The sequence below is a fragment of the Littorina saxatilis genome, linkage group LG7, assembly GCF_037325665.1.
Source record: "Littorina saxatilis isolate snail1 linkage group LG7, US_GU_Lsax_2.0, whole genome shotgun sequence".
Classification (NCBI taxonomy): domain Eukaryota; kingdom Metazoa; phylum Mollusca; class Gastropoda; order Littorinimorpha; family Littorinidae; genus Littorina; species Littorina saxatilis.
The window spans coordinates 39,735,049-39,748,758 of NC_090251.1; positions in this window are offsets into that span (position 1 = coordinate 39,735,049).

Consider the following 13,710-nt stretch of genomic DNA (forward strand, 5'->3'; position numbering starts at 1 on the left):
GCACCTCCCTCTACTTTGTGTACTCCGTCTTGGACATATTGGGCGGATTTTGCACACGGCACTGACCTAAAGTGAGCTGAGATTGAGAAGACTGGCTGACACACGGACTGACGAAGCCAGGTTGGAATGGGGAAAGCTGCTTCCAGGCTGGAATAATATAATCAGTTTTCCGAAAAGTCCCCAAAACTCTAATGAAAGAATTCGATGAATTGTCCGTGCAGTATTGTTCGGATTTTCTAACTAGCACGGGAACGACGAAGTGGCTGTGTAAGGTTGAAAACAAGGAAAACCGTTTGAGTGGGAAGGGTCGTTATGTGAAACAATGAATTTCCTGGTTTAAACGCAGGTCTTGTCACAAGTTTTGCGGAAGTTCCTAGGTTTTGAGGAGTTGCCACAGGCACCTCAAAATGATTATGCATTTGCCTTGACGCGGCAAGAGAAGTCGAATGTCTCGATCTCTAGCAGTCACCCAGTCGTCTTATTTCAATGAGTTTTTTGCTCGGCTACTTTCGCATTCACTCGTCCATTGAAACCTTTGCTGGTTTGTCCGTTTGTTTGTCAGTTGCAGCGTATAGCCAGTGCTAGTCCTTAATAGGCAAGACCTGTTGGACACAAAACATCTATCATCGATCGATTTGTTCGTTCATCTAATCTCAAGTCAAGTTTTTTTCTTTCAAATTCTGACGTCAGTTCTTTCGTTGGTTCGTTAATTGTTCCCGGCGCGTGTTTCAAAATGAACAAACACAAAATTTTAAACTAAAGGAATTGTTTATGTACTTGTTTGTACGATTATTTGTTTCTTTGTTCTTTGTTTTGGTGAGTTTTTTGTTGTTGTTTGTTTCCTTGCTTGTTCTTTGCATTTAGTTTGTTTTTGCTTTTGGTTTTGTTTGTTTGTTTGTTTGTTTGTTCGATCGTTCGTTCGTTCGTTCGTTCGTTCGTTCGTTCGTACGTTCCTTTGTTTGTTTCTTCGTTTGATTGTTTTGTTTATGTTTTTGTTGCTTGTTTGTTTGTTTGTTTATTTATTTCTTTTTGTTTGTTTGGTTGGTTGGTTGGTTGGTTGGTTACTTGTTTGTTTGTTAAATGCCCTATAATCCAATTTGCATTTGAAATGGCTGTGTTGTGATTCATCAAGTGTCACTGACCTAAGTTCACGCACTGACACCATTGGGCTGAAAGTGAGACCCGGTCCCCTCAACCTACTTTTAGTCAGTCACTGTCTGACTCACAAGCCGTTGCACATGAGGTACTCTACCCATCACTCCTTTTCACGAGAAGGAATTTCAACAACATCTCGGGAGTATGCAAACATTGGATTTAAACATGTATCTCAAGAAGACACGTGTCTTTAAGAGAGTATGCGGATCTTGCCACTTTCAATGATCTCTTTATAAGTCCGGCTAAGAAACTTAAATCGACAGGCCCCACTTTATTTTGGCAAGGAAGTTGACTTTTGAAGAATGCAATAATTGGCAGCGGTGTGACATGATCAATAACCACATTTAAACACCAGCTTACACGCAAACAGGACTGTAACTTCTGTTCAGTAACTCAGAGACTTGAATTGACAGCAATTACGTTTTCCAAGCGACAGAGCTCGGCCGCTGACATGGTAGGATAAAATAGATGCCTATGCTTACAGCTTGCCGCAATAACACGCTTGCGCAGGCACTGATCTTTTCCTCACTCAAAGACGACAGACTTAACGTGTCCCCCTAGACTGACGTCAAATATAATCATTACACATACGTTTATGAATTTGATATGCAAAAACTTGCAGTGACATTCCCTGTGTTGGCAAATCCTTGACTTCCTGCTAAACTGAGCAAATTAAAACGCACACACACACACACACACACACACACACACACACACACACACACACACACACACACACACACACACACACACACACACACACACACACACACACACACACAAAAGAAGAAAACTGACTTTAAAAAAAACCTACAACAAAACAAACCATTACACAGCAAAGCAAAAGGTCTTCTTCCTGAGTAGGCGTTACAAACTTAAAAAAAAGAATTAAATAAAAACTATGCAAGTATTGGGGGAGGGTATTGTATTCATGTTTTACAATTCCTCACTCCTATTTATGTTCCTGTTGTTTTACGTTTGACTGACTGGGCGTAAAAACAGAACAGCCGCTGCCAAAACGGCTATGTTGAATGTCCCATCACTCTCTTTCACGGCGGGAAGCCCAAATTGCAACGTTATAACAGCTTGACACAGAAAACCTGACTACGCAAACAAGTTCAAGTTCAAGTTTCATTAGTCCATAACCCATGGGGGCATTTTGAACAAACAAAGTAAACTAAAATGACGTTAAAGTCTCCCAAACTGGCATGTAATCACATCAGTTAAACGAAATGAAATAAAATAAGGCCGGATAAAATGAAATGAGAAATAGAATAAAGCGTATAGTAGCCTTGAAAGTACAATTAGGTGTGAAATGCGCTACAAGCACAAAATCAAGTGTTGAAGTTGCAGACGATGAGTGGCGGCATCGCAGGGCAAGACGCTGTGAACTTGTTTACCTTTATTGCCGTTACCTGTCTCCATCAAGACAAAAACAGAGCCGCTGCCAGTATTTGTATTGGCGAGCACATACGGATGTTTTCCTTTCTTTCCATATTGTTGCTGACGTCGATGTTGAAACAGATGCAGACACACTTTCCAACTTTCAATAGCACCGACAGGCATACCACAAGAACTGTGTTCTATGTGTGTGTGTGTGTGTGTGTGTGTGTGTGTCCGTTCTTCTGTCTGTACTAGTCTCACTCTGCCTGGCTGCAGACGCGATCTACGCGTTTGCGTTTGCAAGCAATGTAAAAAGTAAAGTATTTTCGTGTGTTTATATTTTGCTCTAGGTGTTGTTTCCGGTGCTGGAACAACATGACGTAACCATACAATTCAACTTTCCAAACTGAGTAGTAAAGAAGCGTGCTTACACAATATTTTTGAACTGCATTAGGAGAGCAAATTAGTTCTTAAAGGCACAGTAAGCCTCCCGTAAACCATCACAGAGCTCCCCGAGCGTCTAAATACAGTACAAGCATACTTCCATTTGAACGCTCACCGAACGGGAACATCCTGGCTGCTTTCTGTCGAGCGTGAGACATTTTCAAAGAATTTATTTTCGTAGACTTGTTCCGTTAACAACAACGGCGCCTCGTTTTTGCGCTAGACCTAACTTTTAAAATCTAAATAATAAATTGACAGCTTGTTACACAAACATTCTTTAATCATAAAAGAATTCGTTTTTCATCAAGACAAGATCAGCGGAACAATTCGAAGTTGTGAAAGTTTAAAAAAAGAAAAGCCCGGAAGCAGGGTCACGCAAGGGTCGTAGCAGACGACGGCCGGTTTATCAGTGCAAATCGCCGTTCCTCTCAACAGTCAAAAGTCATCGCTAGAGTTCTTGTGAACCACAGCCGTTGTTTCGTGCATAAAAAAACGTGCTATTGTAGATAAGCTCACGTCGAGTCGCATTCAAATGACTAACTATGACGACTGCATTGTGAAAAGGGAAAACTGGATCACACGGGTTCACGATGGCTCAGGGGTAAGATAAACCACGCAAAAATAAATTCTTTGAAAATTGTTCGCTCTTTACGGAGGGCACCTAGGATGTTCTCATTTGGTGAGTGTTTAAATGAAATGGTGTTTGTACTGTGTGTAAAAGCCTGACCGTATCTGTGATGGTTTACGGGAGGCTTACTCTGCCTTTAAAGTTGCCCTCTTATCATTTCGGGTATTCCTGCAGTTTATCCTGGCGTAACAATCCGGTGCAAACAAAAGACATACTTTAAGACATACAAGAACATATGAATTTTTCATGACCGTGTACAAACAAACATGCTTGCTGTCAGTTTTAAGCCCGTCAGTTTTAAAACCCACTCATTCATCATTTTTACATTTAGTCAAGTTATGACTAAATGTTTTAACATCGAGGGGGGAATCGAGACGAGGGTCGTGGTGTATGTGTGTGTGTGTGTGTGTGCGTGCGTGTAGAGCGATTCAGACCAAACTACTGGACCGATCTTTATGAAATTTGACATGAGAGTTCCTGGGTATGATATCCTCAGACGTTTTTATCATTTTTTTGATAAATGTCTTTGATGACGTCATATCCGGCTTTTCGTGAAAGTTGAGGCGGCACTGTCACGCCCTCATTTTTCAACCAAATTGGTTGAAATTTTGGTCAAGTAATGTTCGACGAAGCCCGGACTTCGGTATTGCATTTCAGCGTGGTGGCTTAAAAATTAATTGATGACTTTGGTCATTTAAAATCTGAAAATTGAAAAAAACAAACCTTTTTTATAAAACGATCCAAATTTACGTTCATCGTATTTTCCATCATTTGCTGATTCCAATAACATATAAATATGTTATATTTGGATTAAAAACAAGCTCTGAAAATGAAATATATAAAAATTATGATCAAAATTAAGTTTTCCAAATCAATTTAAAAACACTTTCATCTTATTCCTTGTCGGTTCCTGATTCCAAAAACATATAGATATGATATGTTTGGATTAAAAACACGCTCAGAAAGTTAAAACGAAGAGAGGTACAGAAAAGCGTGCTATCCTTCCCAGCGCAACTACTACCCCGCTCTTCTTTTCAATTTCACTGCCTATGCCGTGAGCGGTGGACTGACGATGCTACGAGTATACGGTCTTGCTGCGTTGCATTGCGTTCAGTTTCATTCTGTGAGTTCGACAGCTACTTGACTAAATGTTGTATTTTCGCCTTACGCGACTTGTTAGTGTTGAGATCATCGCTACCGAGAAACTAACTTCATGGAAACCCTTTTACGTACGATCTTCCAAAATCTGCGAACATTGGGAGTTCCACAGTATCCGGGAAGGAGGTCGGGGTGTAGGTCTGCTGATGCGGCAAACGGACCTATCAGCTCCTGAAATTCGTGATCTGAACAATTTGCTCTTCTCATCATATGTGTTGTTCGTGTTGCAAAACCGACGGAAAGGTGAATATTGAAGTCAAATTCGTTATGTCGGTCCTCTCGAAGCTTTACTTTATCACCTTTCCTCTTTTGTTTGTTTTAAACACGTGCAGAAGTCTATTATCTACAAGTAGTATTTCATCCACTTGTGACACGTGTTAAATGGTTTGTTAAAGGTACTGAACTTGTCAAATCCAGGTGCACGGAGCCCCTGGGGCTTTTAGTCATACCTCAGGCAGCTATCCGTTAGAAGAACTACCAAGTTTCATTGACTTGCACCCAAAGAGTCAAGAACTGCGATTTTTTTACGAATTAATTTCGTACTCGGACCCGGCTGGTCTTGACCTATTTTTGGATCTAAATTTAGATCAGGTAGATCACCACATCATGCACAAAAAGACACGTCACTAAGCAAACTATGTCAGACGTCATCATGAGTTTGTGTAAAACAAAATCGAGGCCGGAATCACTCAGTTGAATCGAACTCCGACCAAACACCACGTAATAACTAGGTTAATTTATGCACTCGCGTGAACAAGAAACTGTCGAGCTTCACAGATGTCGTCGTTGGGTAGTTTTGGGTTTGTTTTACTACCATAGGAGGAGTTTTGAACTGTAAATGCACTCATCAGCTGCAACAAAAACGCAAAACGAAGGCTGTGAGCTGCACTGTGCATCAGTGTCCACCGCGGCAATCCCGTCCCACCCCATGCAACACATTTATGTTTACCACATCACTTTACTTTATATTAACAGCTAGTTTCATTTAGATTTTGTCTAAAATTATAATAACTATAACTAACAATTAACTGCAGTGTGTATTCGCCTTTTGTGCCTGTGCCACGGAAGACAACAACAGATGCGAAGCGGCGTCGTAAGTTCGTTCGAGGTTGCGAGATGGGGGCTGCAACTGTTGCTGCTTTCCTGATTGTTGGTGGCAGAAGCACAAGACTGCTGACAGCCCTGCCTGTGAAAGCAGTGCATTCTTGTTTATTTTTAACTCCCAGACTCAGATAATTATAGCCCTCACACCCACAAGCACCAGCAACCGAGGACGGAAGGAAAGCAGGAGTAGGAGGAGTCGACATATTTCCTCGAGCAGATATAGGTAATGCTTTCGCAATATTTTGCAGTAACACCCATCATTTTCACACCGGCACAGGTACGCGCGCCACGGCACACGCACGCATGTACACCGCACGCACGTTTGCACGCACACAGAAGCGCGCGCGCACACTAAACGCACGCACACCACGCACGTACTACACACACACACACACACAGCACGCACACACACGCACGAGCAATCACGTACTGCCACGCACGCACGCATGATGCATACACACACACTGACACTGACACACACATATGGCAATCCGAATGGTGCAAAAGTCCCTTTTAGCTCTTGATGTCTAAATAACACATTATTTAGCTAAATAACGCGTTATTTAGCTAAACAATGCTTTATTTAGCTATATCATGCATTATTTAGCTAAATAATGCATTGTTTAAATTAAACAATGCATTATTTACAGATACAGAAAAAAGAGAGCCCAGAGCACTAAATAATGCATTGTTTAGCATAAATAAGAGATTGTGTTTGTAAATAACTCATTATTTATAAATAATTACGCGTTTTCTCTAAACAATATATTATATGTAAATAAAGTGTTATTTAAATAAATAAAATATTATTTAGATAAATAAAATATTATTTATCTAAATAAAATATTATTTAGATAAATAAAATATTATATGTAAATAAAATATTATTTATCTAAATAAAATATTATTTATCTAAATAAAATATTATTTAGATAAATAATTTATTATTTAGATAAATAATTTATTATTTAGATAAATAATTTATTATTTACTGTTTTTGCCTTGAAATAGTATTATTACACTAAATAATGCTTTATATAGCTATATAATAGGTTTCCGCTATATAATTCATGATTTGGTAAATAATACATTATATACCGTAAATAAAATATTATATACCGTAAACAATTCATTGTTTAGCGCATCGCGAAGCCGTTTTTTCTCTTGTTGTTTTTTTCCACGTGTTTCCGTGGATCCACGAGAGCTCTGTTGATTCTCAAACTGACCAATCAGACAACTAGCATCTGTACACTAATTAAAGTCCCATTGTTGAGTGACGAAAACTCGTGGTGACGATTTTAAAACATGTTGGGTCACGCATGGTCCAATCTTACATGGTCCAATCTTACATGGTCCAACCTTACATGGTCCAACCTTACATGGTCCAATCTTACATGGTCCCATCTTACATGGTCCAACCTTACATGGTTCAACCTTACATGGTCCAATCTTACATGGTCCAATCTTGCATGGTCCAATCTTACATGGTCCAACCTTGCATGGTCCAACCTTGCATGGTCCAATCTTACATGGTCCAATCTTACATGGTCCAACCTTACATGGTCCAACCTTACATGGTCCAACCTTACATGGTCCAACCTTACATGGTCCAATCTTACATGGTCCAATCTTACATGGTCCAATCTTACATGGTCCAACCTTACATGGTCCAACCTTACATGGTCCAACCTTACATGGTCCAATCTTACATGGTCCAACCTTACATGGTCCAATCTTACATGGTCCAATCTTACATGGTCCAACCTTACATGGTCCAACCTTACATGGTCCAACCTTACATGGTCCAATCTTACATGGTCCAACCTTACATGGTCCAACCTTACATGGTCCAATCTTGCATGGTCCAATCTTGCATGGTCCAACTTTACATGGTCCAATCTTACATGGTCCAACCTTACATGGTCCAACCTTACATGGTCCAATCTTACATGGTCCAATCTTACATGGTCCAACCTTACATGGTCCAACCTTACATGGTCCAACCTTACATGGTCCAATCTTGCATGGTCCAATCTTACATGGTCCAACCTTGCATGGTCCAACCTTGCATGGTCCAATCTTACATGGTCCAACCTTACATGGTCCAACCTTACATGGTCCAACCTTACATGGTCCAACCTTACATGGTCCAATCTTACATGGTCCAATCTTGCATGGTCCAATCTTGCATGGTCCAACCTTGCATGGTCCAATCTTACATGGTCCAACCTTACATGGTCCAACCTTACATGGTCCAACCTTACATGGTCCAATCTTACATGGTCCAATCTTGCATGGTCCAATCTTACATGGTCCAACCTTGCATGGTCCAACCTTGCATGGTCCAATCTTACATGGTCCAATCTTACATGGTCCAACCTTACATGGTCCAACCTCACATGGTCCAACCTTACATGGTCCAATCTTACATGGTCCAACCTTACATGGTCCAACCTTGCATGGTCCAATCTTACATGGTCCAATCTTACATGGTCCAACCTTACATGGTCCAACCTTACATGGTCCAACCTTACATGGTCCAATCTTACATGGTCCAACCTTACATGGTCCAACCTTACATGGTCCAATCTTACATGGTCCAATCTTGCATGGTCCAATCTTGCATGGTCCAATTTTACATGGTCCAACCTTGCATGGTCCAACCTTACATGGTCCAACCTTACATGGTCCAATCTTACATGGTCCAACCTTGCATGGTCCAACCTTACATGGTCCAACCTTACATGGTCCAACCTTACATGGTCCAACCTTACATGGTCCAATCTTACATGGTCCAATCTTACATGGTCCAACCTTACATGGTTCAACCTTACATGGTCCAATCTTACATGGTCCAATCTTGCATGGTCCAATCTTACATGGTCCAACCTTGCATGGTCCAACCCTGCATGGTCCAATCTTACATGGTCCAACCTTACATGGTCCAACCTTGCATGGTCCAATCTTACATGGTCCAACCTTACATGGTCCAATCGTGCATGGTCCAACCTTACATGGTCCAATCTTACATGGTCCAACCTTACATGGTCCAATCTTACATGGTCCATATATATTATTGGACCATGTAAGATTGGACCATGCAAGGTTGGACCATGTAAGGTTGGACCATGTAAGATTGGACCATGTAAGGTTGGACCATGTAAGGTTGGACCATGTAAGATTGGACCATGCAAGGTTGGACCATGCAAGATTGGACCATGCAAGATTGGACCATGTAAGATTGGACCATGTAAGGTTGGACCATGTAAGGTTGGACCATGTAAGATTGGACCATGTAAGGTTGGACCATGTAAGGTTGGACCATGTAAGGTTGGACCATGTAAGATTGGACCATGCAAGGTTGGACCATGCAAGGTTGGACCATGTAAGATTGGACCATGCAAGATTGGACCATGTAAGATTGGACCATGTAAGGTTGAACCATGTAAGGTTGGACCATGTAAGATTGGACCATGTAAGATTGGACCATGTAAGGTTGGACCATGTAAGGTTGGACCATGTAAGATTGGACCATGTAAGGTTGGACCATGTAAGGTTGGACCATGCAAGGTTGGACCATGTAAGGTTGGACCATGCAAGATTGGACCATGCAAGATTGGACCATGTAAGATTGGACCATGTAAGGTTGGACCATGTAAGGTTGGACCATGTAAGATTGGACCATGTAAGGTTGGACCATGTAAGGTTGGACCATGTAAGGTTGGACCATGTAAGATTGGACCATGCAAGGTTGGACCATGTAAGGTTGGACCATGTAAGGTTGGACCATGTAAGATTGGACCATGTAAGGTTGGACCATGTAAGGTTGGACCATGTAAGATTGGACCATGTAAGATTGGACCATGCAAGGTTGGACCATGCAAGGTTGGACCATGTAAGATTGGACCATGCAAGATTGGACCATGTAAGGTTGGACCATGTAAGGTTGGACCATGTAAGGTTGGACCATGTAAGATTGGACCATGCAAGGTTGGACCATGCAAGATTGGTCCATGCAAGATTGGACCATGTAAGATTGGACCATGTAAGGTTGGACCATGTAAGGTTGGACCATGTAAGATTGGACCATGTAAGGTTGGACCATGTAAGGTTGGACCATGTAAGATTGGACCATGCAAGGTTGGACCATGCAAGGTTGGACCATGTAAGATTGGACCATGTAAGATTGGACCATGTAAGGTTGGACCATGTAAGATTGGACCATGTAAGGTTGGACCATGTAAGGTTGGACCATGTAAGGTTGGACCATGTAAGGTTGGACCATGCAAGATTGGACCATGTAAGATTGGACCATGTAAGGTTGGACCATGTAAGGTTGGACCATGTAAGGTTGGACCATGTAAGGTTGGACCATGTAAGATTGGACCATGCAAGATTGGACCATGTAAGATTGGACCATGTAAGGTTGGACCATGTAAGGTTGGACCATGTAAGATTGGACCATGTAAGATTGGACCATGTAAGGTTGGACCATGTAAGGTTGGACCATGTAAGATTGGACCATGTAAGGTTGGACCATGTAAGGTTGGACCATGTAAGATTGGACCATGTAAGATTGGACCATGCGTGACCCAACATGTTTTAAAATCGTCACCACGAGTTTTCGTCACACTCAACAATGGGACTTTAATTAGTGTACAGATGCTAGTTGTCTGATTGGTCAGTTTGAGAATCAACAGAGCTCTCGTGGATCCACGGAAACACGTGGAAAAAAACAACAAGAGAAAAAACGGCTTCGCGATGCGCTAAACAATGAATTGTTTACGGTATATAATATTTTATTTACGGTATATAATGTATTATTTACCAAATCATGAATTATATAGCGGAAACCTATTATATAGCTATATAAAGCATTATTTAGTGTAATAATACTATTTCAAGGCAAAAACAGTAAATAATAAATTATTTATCTAAATAATAAATTATTTATCTAAATAATAAATTATTTATCTAAATAATATTTTATTTAGATAAATAATATTTTATTTAGATAAATAATATTTTATTTACATATAATATTTTATTTATCTAAATAATATTTTATTTAGATAAATAATATTTTATTTATCTAAATAATATTTTATTTATTTAAATAACACTTTATTTACATATAATATATTGTTTAGAGAAAACGCGTAATTATTTATAAATAATGAGTTATTTACAAACACAATCTCTTATTTATGCTAAACAATGCATTATTTAGTGCTCTGGGCTCTCTTTTTTCTGTATCTGTAAATAATGCATTGTTTAATTTAAACAATGCATTATTTAGCTAAATAATGCATGATATAGCTAAATAAAGCATTGTTTAGCTAAATAACGCGTTATTTAGCTAAATAATGTGTTATTTAGACATCAAGAGCTAAAAGGGACTTTTGCACCATTCGGATTGCCATACACACACACACACCGGAACCCTTAGTCAGATAAAGTGACGATTACTAGGAAGGTCTTTGGGTGAACAGGCTGAACCACATACTCTGATTGGCACTTCTTCGTTGCGGTTTCTGTGCAGTATACACCGCTTCTCGGTTTGTCTACAGTACCTTGACCTACACTGATGCGTCAGCGTGCGCGCGTGTGTGTTTTGTGATGAAGTCTCGCGCCAGAGGCCGACTCAAAGTAAACAAAGCGCACGTGCCAATGCAAAGCAGCTAGCAGCAGCAGGTGGTTTCTCCGTATTTGGAAAGCGGTAACAGGACACCGTTTGTCTTCAGCCTTACTCTTACCTGTCGATGCGTAATAAACGAGGGCAAGGAACTGCTTCGATAAAATGAGTATTGGCACTTTCTTTCTTTCTTTGGTGTTTAACGTCGTTTTCAACCGTTCAAGGTTATATCGCGACGGAGAGAAAGGGGGGGGGGGGGGGGGTGATGGGATAGAGCCACTTGTCAAATTGGCACTTGTGTTATGCACTATTTTGTGTGATCTCAGTCCAATTAGTGCCAGTGCTCAGGTAAAGAATTGCAGGTACAAATAAGAGCTACAGCTAGTCGCCCTGTGTTCTACTGCCTGGATATGCGGCAAAGACTGAGCGATATGTTTTTCTTTTTTTTCTTCTGTTTTTCTTTTTTTTTGCGGGGAGGGGGAAGGGAGAGAGGGGGGGGGGGGGGACAAAGCTGAAGCTCGAAGGGGTCGAATTCGGTGCAGCCTCAACTCAACGTTTAGGTCGAGTCCATTATCAGGAAACATTCACTTTTGAATGCTCTTTCGGCTCACCTTTGTCATCAGTTCTATACATTAGATACAAATATTTTGCTCAAATGATCTTATTCGAGGCACAAGAAAACTATAATTTTATTCTGATTGACCCAAACTCGATTCCATTGAGACCTTGAAATTTTCCCAGGATTAATGGACTTATGCCGAGAGATCAAAGCCTGGAAGTCTGTGAAGTTTCAAATATCAAGCATCAAAAATGAAGAAAATGAAAGTGTTTCATTTGTTTTACCCATGGCCAAGCTTGACCCCAATGTGACCTTGACACTTGAAGAGGGTAATGTTGGGGGACGAAATTTAAACCCTCCAAGTGTACTAAGTTTCAAAGCTGTACCATATCAAAGCTTCAAAGCTGTACCTTTAAAAAGGTTCAGGAAATTGACGATTTTCCATTTGTCCGTACAGACAAACACTGCTCACTACTAAGAATCACCCTTTACTCAGGTGAGTAAATGAAAACTAAGATGACTAAATAATGAAGGATCTGCTGTCTCGTGATGGAGTACGCTGATTTGCAGACAACGTATGACTTTACATTCAACGAATGACTTTTAAGGCACAGCCCTTCCGATATAAAAGATTCGGATCCCCATCTCACTTCTGGCCAGGCTTTACCATTGGATAAGACGTACCATCTCTCCCGTGGAACACGCACCAACACGCAACAGCTGTGCTGCTTTCTGTACTGATTGGGAATTATTTTTGATGAATTAATTTCTTAAGTGACACTCGTGTGAATCTACGAAATTATAGTTTCTAAGGAGAAGTAATGCCTAATCTGAGCGGGAAGCAGCCAGGGTGTTAATTTTGGCTATGCATTCTATTGGAAGGATGGTATTATTAATACTACTAATAATAACTGGACATTTGTAAGTGCTCTATAGGCCCTTTACAAAAGAACATATCCAGAATAGAACAACCTACATAAAACAAAATCAACCATACGGACACAAATCACCACATGTACTGTTCAAACAATATTCATATATGCTATACACACTATATATACACACATACCCAGCGAACACTTTCAACAATCTGATGCCAACCCTGTGGGAGAGGAGTAGGCCTACGTGCAGAAATGGAATGGAAAAGACATTAGGCCGGGTTGGTGTAATATTGTGTGAAAAAGAAAGTTTTCAACTGTTGTTTGAAAGAGCTGAGAGAGGTGCAGTGTCTAACAGAGAAAGGAAGAGAGTTCCAGAGTGGTGGTGCAGCACAACAGAAGGTTCTTGCTCCGTGCTGCTTCCTGCTGAAGCGCTCAACTTTAAGTAGCCTGGTACGGGTGTCAGCGGATGATCTGAGTGTGCGTGATGGGGTGTATGTGTGCAGGAGTTCAGAAAGGTACTGAGGGGGCACTTCCTGAGAAGACCTTGAATCTGAGATAGCGAGCCAAACTGAGAGGGCTGTGCAGCAGAGCAATCCCAGACTCATCCAAATATGCCGCAGAAAGCAGGAACTGTATAAACAACACACAAACAAAATCAAAATCAAAGGACATTAAATAATGATCCTGTTAGGAACAGGATGAGGCTAGGGATGGAGCGAGTCCGGTTTGTGAAAATGATATATAGGCACAGATGCACAAGCAC